This window comes from Miscanthus floridulus, chromosome 11 (assembly GCF_019320115.1).
Source record: "Miscanthus floridulus cultivar M001 chromosome 11, ASM1932011v1, whole genome shotgun sequence".
Classification (NCBI taxonomy): Eukaryota; Viridiplantae; Streptophyta; class Magnoliopsida; order Poales; family Poaceae; genus Miscanthus; species Miscanthus floridulus.
In genome coordinates, this window is record NC_089590.1 from 90251302 (window position 1) to 90262363 (window position 11062).

Sequence of the window (11062 nt, forward strand, 5' to 3'; positions counted from 1 at the left end):
GCGCTCACCACAGGAGGCGTCACAAGCGCAGGCGGTGGCTCCATCCCCTCCAACATAAGTGGCGGAGTCGCCTCTATCGTTGTCTGCTTGGCGACCATCGAGGGCGCTTCCTCAGCCTCGGCGCTCGCCTGACCCACCGAGGGCATGAGCGCCACCGCTGGCGGCGCCTGACCGACCAATGAGGCCACAACATCGGCTCCGCTCCTGCCCGAAATAGGAGCGATGTCAAGCGACAACACACGTTCCGCCTAAAGAGCGGCACTCTTGTTGGGCGCTAGTGCCAAGGAACGACCCATCGCAAGAGTACAAAAAGTAAAAAGGCATAAGGTCACACCGAAAAACTGAAAAATAGGAAAAATAGAGGAATTGGTGACTTACTCCGGCACCGTTGGGCGGTAGGGACGTTTTGGGGATAAACCCCTAGTTTCCTGCCCCAACTCATTTAGGTGGGACCTCTTCGAGCCTGCCCCCTACTCCCGGGCAGAGGGGCTCGCCTCCCTTGTTTCCGAGGGCATAGCGGCGGAGCCACCCCTCTCTGTCGATACCTCAAGGGTGGCGGCAGATCCACCCGCCCCTATTGGCTAGTGGGGCGTGGCAGTAGAGTTGCCCCTCTCCATCAGCACCTTAGGGGTGGTAGATCTGCCTCCCCCTATCCACCGATCCTCTATCGGCACCCCGGGTGTAGTGGCAGATCCACCGGCTCCCACCGGCCCTAAGGATGGGCTGATGGTTTGGCCCGCCTCTGCCAGCCTCACAGACTCACTTCCCCCACGTGGAACGGGAAGGGTCCCTGCGTGGACAATTGGGTGCCTATCAATGAATCTTCGCCCTCTAGGACATCCCAATCCACATCAGCAACTACCTCATGAAACTCGTCGACGTCGTTGTCGTTGTCGTCACTACTTGTCTCCTCTCCTCGATCCCGTGCTTGCTGCTTCCATAGCATCTTCTTCTTCTTGAGCTCCCTCATCCTCTTATCCCACTCGGCCATGGTATGATTTGCTGCTGCTAGGATCCGGTCCTTCGGTAGCGGAGTTGAGCTATCCCCAAGAACGAGTCTCTTCGGCTAGTCCCATTATCCCAAGGTCAGCATCAAGGGGTCAGAAATTCAAGTGAAAAGAAGGCACGGGAAAGGGGAACTTACGAAATCGATGAACCTCGGTTCTGGGCGCATTGGAGGATGTCCCAACACCAGATATATGAAGTCAAGGACAATGCCGGCAGCGAGCTTGACGGTGGCAGCAATACGCGTGCGAGAGGCTTAGGTGATTGGCGACGGAGGTTGTAGATACAAAGGCTAGGAGGCAAAGTACGAAACCCTGGGGGTGAACCCCATGGTTTTATAGGGGTGACAGATGCGAGAAGAGCAACCATCCGCCTTGATCTCTGAGCCTGCCACAACACACCACTGCGTCATGTCGCGGGATACACGCCCACGATCCCTATCCTTTCCCACCAAAACCGCGCTGGACGGTTCGCCTTCCCAAGCGAACCAGACTCTTTTCCCACAGAGGGGACATGGGTCAAAAAGCTTCTTCTCCTGCCTGCCGCCTCAACGAGGGATGGGCCCACGAGCGACCAGGGCTTAGGTACACGAGCATCAGTGGAGCCTCGATCCGCAGTCGAGCCCTAGCCAGGCTGACCCTAGACAAAATCCCACGAACGGGATACCAGGGTTCCCTTAAAACTATCCAGTTCACAAAAACCGAATCTCACCTTACTCGCGAAGGGTCCGAAATTACCCCCCGGCCGATTCTGCCAGAATCACCCGGGGGCTCGGGGGCTACACCCATCGGGTGCGCTCGTGCGCACCCTCTGGCGAATTGAAATACCCCCCCCGGCCAATTCTACCCGAATCACCCAGGGGGCTCAAGGGCTACACCCGTCGGGTGCGCTCGCGTGCACCCTCTAGCGAATCAAAACACCCCCCGAGCAATTCTGCCCGAATCACCCGGGGGCTCAGGGGCTACTGTCGGAGACCTAATAACGGGGTACCCAGTGAGGTGGAACTAATAACCATCGAACGTTGACACTTTCGGTTAGACAAGAACGCTACTGCGCTTCTTACCTGAACGACAGAAGATTGGTCCCGCCTCGCCCAACCCCCGAGGGCTAGACTCTGCCACGCCTGATAGCTAAGGGCTGGCACCGCCTCGCTCGACGTTCGAGGGCAGGCTTCGCCTCGCCCGACCCCCGAGGGCTAGACTCTGCCTCGCCCGATGGCTAAGGGCAGGCTCCGCCTCGCTCGGCGGTTGAGGGCTAGCCCCGCCTTGCCCAACGTCCGAGGGCAGGCTCCGCCTCACCCGACAACTGAGGGCTAGCTCCGCCTCGCCCAACGACTGCACCCTGATCCCTCATAAAGACGAGCATAGGGTACGACAGGACATTCGAGTCAACCATAGTATCAAGAGCCATGCCCTATACGCCTGTAGGAAGGCACCATCAGGATACGATAGGATGGACGCTTTAAGCCCTTTCCGACCTAACAGTGCCCGGACAGTGTTGTAGGCGCCGACTTTTGTCCCACAGTGTTGTAGGCGCCACCATTAGCCCTCGGACGTGAATACTAACACAAGCATGCGACAACCACTACGATCCAAGACATAATTCACATCACCTATAGTGATGGACGTAGGGTCACTTCCCCGTCTATTCCTCAAAGGGTCACAGCTTGGCCCTCTAACACGCCGCACCATCCACCGGCGTAGGATGGGATGCACCCACTTGCTGACAGAGGCCAGGGCACGGCCCTATAAGGATCAGCAAACATGCCATCCCTAACACGGTCTACCATGTTAGTAGGACAGGCACACGGGAAAAGGAAGACCTGACTCCCCCGAAGGACCTTCTCTACCTTTGGTTTTTTTTCTCTTTCTCCCATCTGTAACCCCTGCTCCCCCTTGGTCTATAAAAGGGAGGGCAGGGCACCCCACTAAAGGGACTGACTTTTGATCGATCGTTTTCGATAGATAACACACAACACACAGCCAAGCAGCAACCGAGCTCTTGGCGTCCTTTCGACCTTTTCATCAGAGACTTGGGACCTGTCCCTCTCTCGACCGTTTGTACCCTCTACTACGAACATTTTTGGTATTAATAACATGAGCAGCAGTGGACTGGACATAGGGACATTCTGCCCAAACCAATATAAACCTTGTGTCCTTTAGTACACCATTCGAGCGTAACGCGCAACAATTATAAATGCACTAGCTGGTGTTTGTTCGAAACACCGACGAGCATGAGCGCTCGCCGTCGTCTCATGACACGCCCATTTATGGTAGCGAATGGGGGGTATTTTTGCAAAACTACCATCCGAAGATGATGGCTAGCACGCGTGTTGTACGTGGCCTCAGGGTGCATATTTAATCCCCAGGAACCCCTCACATAGGGCGACGAACGCCGCAATATGCTGGACCCCATTGGGATTAAGGTGCTGCAACTCCACCTGATAGTAATCCAACAGCCCCCGAAGTAACTTATGAGTAGGTACGGCGAATCCCCGCTCATGGAAGAGAGCAAAGGACACGACGTATCCTTCGAGCGGCGATGGCTCATCCTCATCACCAGGCAGCCGCCACTCCTCGATGGCGGACAATGGGCAAAGGAGGCCACAGCGGATGAGGCCCTCTAGGCGCTGAGGGGTAATGTTGGATCTACACCATGGCTCCATTGAAACAATGGGAAAGGGGGTGGATGCGAGCTCGACGACGGCTGCGATGCAGATGCGAGCTTGATGGCGGCAGCAATACGGGTGCAAGAGGCTCAGGCAATTGGTGATGGAGGTTGTAGATACAAAGGTGAGGAGGCGAAGTACGGAACCCTGGGGGAGAACCCTGTGGTTTTATAGGGGCGACGGATGCGAGAAGAGCAACCATCTGCCTCAATCTCTGAGCCTGCCACGACACACCGCCGCGTCACATCGTGGGATACGCGCCCGCGATCCCTATCCTTTCCCACCAAAATCACGCCGGACGGTTCGCCTTCCCCAGCGGACCGGACTCTTTTCCCACAGAGGGGACACGGGTTAAAAAGCTTCTTCTCTAGCTCACCTGGGCCCAGGAGTCCATGGGCCAGCCCGACAACCTCGACGACTGCCCCAACGAGGGATGGGCCCACGAGCGACCAGGGCTTAGGTACACGAGCATCAGTGGAGCCTTGATCCACAATCGAGCCCCAGCCAGGCTCACCCTAGACAAAATCCCCGCGAATGGGATACCAGGGTTCCCTTAAAACTATCTAGTTGATAAAAACTGAATCTCATAACCTTACCCGCGAAGGGTCCGAAATTACCCCTGGCCGATTCTGCCCAAATCACCCAAGGGCTCGGAGGCTACACCCGTTGGGTGCGCTCGCGCACACCCTCTAGCAAATCAAAATACCCCCTAGCCGATTCTGTCCAAATCACCCGAGGGCTCGGGGGCTACACCCATCGGGTGCGCTCGCATGCACCCTCTAGCGAATCAAAACACCCCCCGGGCGATTCTGCCCGAATCAGTCGGGGGCTCAGGGGCTACTATCGAGGACCTAATACCAGGGTACCTAGTGAGGTGGAACTAATAACCATCGAACGTTGACACTTCCGGTCAGACAAGAACGCTACTGCGCTTCTTACCTGAACGACGAAAGATTGGTCCCGCCTCGCCCGACCCTCGAGGGCTAGACTCCGCCTCGCCCGATGGCTAAGGGCTGGCGCCGCCTCACCCGACGTCCGAGGGCAGCTCTGCTCGCCCGCCGCCCAAGGGCTAGACTTTGCCTCACCCGATGGCTAGGGCAGGCTCAGCCTCGCTCAACGTCCGAGGGCGGGCTCCGCCTCGCCCGGCGGCTGAGGGCTAGCCCCGCCTCACCCAACGTCCGAAGGTAGGCTCCGCCTCGCCCGACGACTGAGGGCTAGCTCCGTCTCGCCCAACGACTGCACCCTGATCCTTCATAAAGACGAGCACAGGGTACGATAGGAGATTCGAGTCAACCACAGTATCGAGGGCCATGCCCTATACGCCCGCAGGAAGGCACCGTCAGGATACGATGGGACGGGCGCTTTAAGCCCTTTCCAACCTAACAGTGCCCGAACAGTATTGTAGGCGCCGACTTTTGTCCCACAGTGTTTGTAGGCGCCACCATCAGCCCTCAGACATGAATACTAACACAAGCATGCGACAACCACTACGATCCAAGACATAATTCACATCACCTATAGTGATGGACGTAGGGTCACTTCCCCGTCTATTCCTCGAAGGGTCATAGCTTGGCCCTCTGACACGCCGCACCATCCGCCGGCGTAGGATGGGACACACCCACTTGCTGACAGAGGCCAGGGCACGGCCCTATAAGGATATGTGAACATGCCATCCCCGACACGGTCTACCATGTTAGCAGGACAGGCACACGGGAAAAGGAAGACCCGACTCCCCCGAAGGACCTTCTCTACCTTTGGTTTTTTTTCTCTTTCTCCTATCTGTAACCCCTGCCCCCCTAGGTCTATAAAATGGGAGGGCGGGACACCCCACTAAAGGGACCGACTTTTGATCGATCGTTTTCGACAGATAACACACAACACACAGCTAAGCAGCAACCGAGCTCTTGCCGTCTTTTAGACCTTTCCATCAGAGACTTGGGACATGTCCCTCTCTCGACTGTTTGTACCCCCTACTACGAACATTTTTCGGTACTAATAACACGAGCAGCAGCGGACTGGACGTAGGGACATTCTGCCCGAACCAGTATAAAACCTTGTGTCCTTTAGTACACCATCCGAGCCTAACGCGCAACAATTATAAATTCACTAGCCGGTGTTTGTTCGAAACACTGACAAGCACGAGCGCTCGCCGTCGTCTCACGACGCGACGGCTTCGCTCTCTGTCCTCATTTACGGTAGCGAATGGGGGGTATTTTGCAAAACTACCATCTAGAGACGACGGCTAGCACGCCCTCTCGACGGAGCACAATAAGAAACAAAATAAAGCACGACTGCCTATTATCAGCATCTTTTACAGTGCACATGGTGGGTCCGGCTGGCTCTTGGACCTCAAGATCCAAAATAATTACTCCATAATACTCCTTAAAAGACAAGACTTTTATTCTTCTTCTTTTTTTACTGAGGAAATACTTTTATTCTTTGAGAGAACGTCAAATCTAGCTGAGCAATGTCGCCTATTGACGTCGATGAACATTTGATAGCAACGGTAACGACGATGGGCATTTGGGGTTGCATTTCCCACACACTTGCCTGCACTCCTCCAAAGATCCAAGGCAGTAGCGCTGATATCCAGTGCAGCAGTAGCACGTCTCGCCATCGATACATGTTTCCTTCTCACAAAAGTAAAGAACAAGCTTCCTATTGTTACCACCACTCTTGTTCGGAACATCTGCCAAAGTATGATTGGTTGCGAAAGTATAGTTTCTTCTTGAACTCTCAACCTGATTCCCTCCCCCACCTACAAATATCACATTATAATATATTTTTTTATCAATATAACAGAGCACAGCAAGCTACTCTTATAAAGGAAATGATGGAAATAAATATAGGAACATATATAGTGCATACAGTGAACAGAGGCTAGGAAGCACCCAAAGAGCAACACCACAAACAACATCACCGTTGCGTTCATCCTGCCAGCGTCCCCCATTGATTCGTAGACGGAAAAGAGCGAGATGAGGTCGAGGACGAGTTTGACCCTCCTTGGCTTGTATGGTATATATACACACACCTACTGTAATTAGTATTTACGTACTGCCAATACCGTAGTATTCTTCTTTTAGAAACTACTAACTTTTGCAAGGGTTTCATTTTGGTTACTAGTTAAAACGTTCCCATATACTTATTATAAAGGTACAGTACAATTAACTAAGGGGTTGTTTGGTTTCTACAGGGCCGCCTAAAATTTCTGTCACATCGAATGTTTGACACATGCATAGAGTATTAAATATAGACTAATTATGAAACTAATTACATAACTTACGACTAATTTACGAGATGAATCTTTTAAGTCTAATTAGTCCATGATTCGACAACGTGGTGCTACAGTAAACATGTGCTAATGACAGGTTGATTAGGCTTAAAAAATCTTCTCGCAAATTAGCCCCCATCTATGTAATTGGTTTTGTAATTAATCTATATTTAATACTCTTTATTAGTATCTAAACATTCGATGTGACATGAATTTTAGGAGCGACTAAAGAACCAAACACGCCCTAATTCCTGCACATTCAAAGCAAGCTATCATGCCGCTGCCATATAACATCAGAATATATTGGTTTTTCAATTGACACTAAAGTAGACTCATAAATAGTTGTTGGCTTATTATTTATTACCTGCTTCATAGTAAGTCATAGCATACTGCCTTATTACCTAAACAGATTTAAGATACATTGTGGGATACACTAATAACAATCCTAAAAATCATGTATAGGAGTTCTTAAATTCTGAAATTAAACTTTGCATACCTCTTGATAACCCTGCAATCAACAATAATTACATAAAAATTCAAGTTCTAATTTGTTTTGAGAGGTAAATATATGAGAATTTGAGGTGTGCTCTAGATTGCATAACAAATTGTCCTATATATAGTAAAAATACAGTCAAAATTTGTCATCGATTATTTTAGTACTTGGTCAACAACCTAAAGAACACTCAATGTTAATAGTCAATGCCTAGAAATTACCATGTTAGCTGAAGAAAATAAAATCAGAGTGCCCATAGATAGGTTGATAATTACCCACCACTGTCATTATATAAAAGATAACCCAAAATGCTCTTGTATCTATTATGTATTTGTCAATATGTCGTTATCAAAGATAATAAAGACAACTATTTTTGTTGCACCTTATAATTCTAGAGTTTGTAGAGTTAAAAAAATTCCACACTATGTTTGATGTAACACCCTCGGTGTTACACTGTAAATCGTTTACTAAAATACTGCATCAGCATCATATTTATGTGTTAATATATGTAATATAGGGTGTAAATCAATTTACGTAACTTAAAACGACCAGCGGAAATGCATAACGAAAGGTTGTTCGCGACTTATGAAATTATCAAGTAAGGATGTTCGCAAATTTTTATTGAACGTATATACGGAATTTTAATAAAGTTAGAAGTACAAACCATGTAGATGACGATGAAATACCTGCAGTCGAATAATGAATTCACTAGCTAACTGGTCTAATAGGTTGGAAATTGAATTTGACGCGGATCCGATTAAGACTTAGTCGATTTCGTAAGTCTGAAAAATGGTTTGACAAAGCTAGGTTTGGTAATTTTTGTAGAAGAATCGGGTTAAGGAGTGGTGTGGTTTTAGGGCTTCTTTTAGTAGCCTAACATGCCCTCTTGAGTATAAAAAAAGTGGTTTGGCGTTTCAATCAATGAATTGGATTTTTGGGACGCTTTAAGAAGCGTGCATGGCATGTTTCCGGCCGGTTTCAGCGACTAGGCGCGGTCACCGTGCCTCGGCACTCGGCGTCGTAGCACTGGCTTGCCCAACGCACGCACACACGCACACCACAGCGCAGGCTCCGCATCGCCGTTGCCGCGCCCAGGCACGTGTTGCACGAGCAGAGCACGCACACTCCCGCGCCACGCATCGCCGCGCTCAGCGGGCCCGATGCCCTGGGCGGTCCGCTGTCGCCAGGCTGCCTGGCTGCCTACCTCGCTGGGTCATTGCCGCTGCCTTGCGTTGCGTCGCGTCCGCCTGCGCCTCTGCGCCACCACCGTCCCATCACCGTGCTGCGCCGCGCTATCACCGTCATGCCACAGCACGCTGTCGTCGCGTCCGCCTGCGCCTCTACGTCGTTGTCGTCACGAATTCGTGCACGTGGGCATGCCGAGGTCACGCGCATGTCGTTTCGCCATTAACAGCACCACGGCCGCGCTGCTTGCGCTACCATCGCCCGCACACGGGTACGCCCCCTCTTGACTGCGTTGGCTCACAGTGCTTGCGCATGTGCTGCCGCCGCGTTCCGCAAAAGCTTGGACAAGCAGCCAGACCCATCCCCTTTTTCCCTCCCTCCTCTGTTGCCCGGGCCAGCCAGGTCGCGCCTTCAATCCGGCATGGATAGGTCATGTCCATTCAATTTGGTGCACCCCAAACTCCGTCTTCAAGCTTGCTAGCCAACCGAGCCCGCACTGTGTCCAATCGCGCCTTGGCAAGCTCCAATTTGGAGCTGGACGTCCGCCGTCGTGCCATTAAAGGCTAAGCTGCCGTTGTCATGGGGCACTACCCACCCTGTCATCCTGAGCCAAGTTGGTTGCACCCCCAGCCCTGCCTCGCAATCCTCCTTGACGTGCGCACCCCACTTGCACTGCTATTGCCTTCTCGACGCCGCTAACACGGTCGTGCCACCACAGTCCGTCGCGGTGCTTGCCATGTGCGCGTGGCCGGACTCACCCGTTCCATCCCCTGTCAGGCCATCACCACATGTAGCTTTGGGGTGAGTTGCGGATGCCCATCCTGTGGTTCTTTCACCTTGGTTGTGCCTTGGCTCACGGGAACATGGGTTGCCGTCATCGCAGGATGTCTGTCGCCGTGGAGGGAGCTCCTGACCGTGTCCCCATTCATCTCTTCATCGCCCACCGCTTCGCGTTTGCATCTAGGTGAGCATTGGCCCCATAGAGAGGGTGGGGAGGGGCTAGGTTGGCCGGCGTGACCGCTCAGTGCCATCGCCGTCGAGCCGGTGCACGCGCGGGTGCCCGAGGATCTAGCCATGGTAAAGATGGATTGTTCCGAGGGCTAGTTTGCTTTTTAACGCTGACTGTAGGAATAGTGCTACGAACCCTGGGGGAAATCACAGGTAGCTCAAGGTCGTTTCACAAAAATACAGGCGTGTGCGGGCCTCCCCGTCGTGGGCCGTTGCCGCGTGGTTGGGCCACGCCCCGTGTGGGCTGCGCCGCAGATCGCACGTGCATGGGCCGCGCGGGTTGAATTCAGTTTCCTTTTTCCAGAGAATTAGTAAATGCTTTTCTAATTTGGTTTTGAGCTAATCTTTGAAAAATTATAGTAAATTTTGTAGGTGTCCAAAAATAGTGAAATAAAATTTGTTAGATTCACAAAAATGTGATCTATCTGTTGATGTAGTTAGTTTACAGTTATCTACGATAATGGTAGACTCATTAATTCATTTAGGAAAGCTTAACATTATTTAGATTAATAATTGTAGGAATTTTTGTGGTAAATTGGTAATAGCTTTAGCCATGAAATTTTTTATAGTAAGTTCATTAGATTATTATGTGCTCACTGTAATTTTTGTAACATAAGAATTGGTTGGTAAATATGGTAGCTAGTACTCCTTGTTTTATCATATAGATAGTAAATCGATATTAAGAATAAAGATGCCGTTAGTTGCTAAGGTGATACATGCAATGTTTCATATCTGTTTAGTGGTAATGATAGGTAGCTTAGTGTCTTGGTCGATAGAGCTAGCTTAGTAGGTCCCATTCGCTGGTCTGAAACTTAGCTGAAACTGGCTGAAAAATATTGTTCCGGCTGAATTGTTGTGAGAGAAAAACATTGTTCCGGCTGAAAAAAAGAAGCCGAATAAGCCGAATATGGGGTAAGTCGAATAGGGCCGTAGTTTGATAGATGCATTCTTATTTTAAGAGTTGTTGTTGCCGTAATACTAAGTGTTGCATCATCATTTTATGCATGGATAACGAGTTGGTAGAGTTCGTGCCTACAGGTGAGCAGGAGTACGAGGAGATCATCGAGGAGTACGAGGAGGAGATTCTCGTACAGGAGGGAGCTCCAGAGCCATCAGTTGCTGACTTTGTTGACACCCATCTGCCCAAGGCAAACCCCGGTGCATAACCTTTATTTTAAATGATCATTGAATATATATATATATATATATATATATATATATATATATATATATATATATATATATATATGTGTGTGTGTGTGTGTGTGTGTGTGTGTGTGTGGTGTGTGATGTGCATTTACGTTACAAGCATTTTATGGAAACTACATGCATAGATATACCTACCTATGAGTCATATTAGCATAGGTCGAGTAGCTGTTATGCTTAGGATTTTCGGTAGCGTGAGTAACCTGTCGTTACTCAAAACAGGTGA

General features: G+C 50.6%; 1 pseudogene; it reads left to right on the forward strand.

The window, feature by feature from the left end:
- Positions 1–10752, forward strand: part of LOC136492428 (uncharacterized) — a 35222-nt pseudogene extending 24470 nt beyond the window's left edge.
- Positions 10753–11062: the final 310 nt, after the last annotated feature.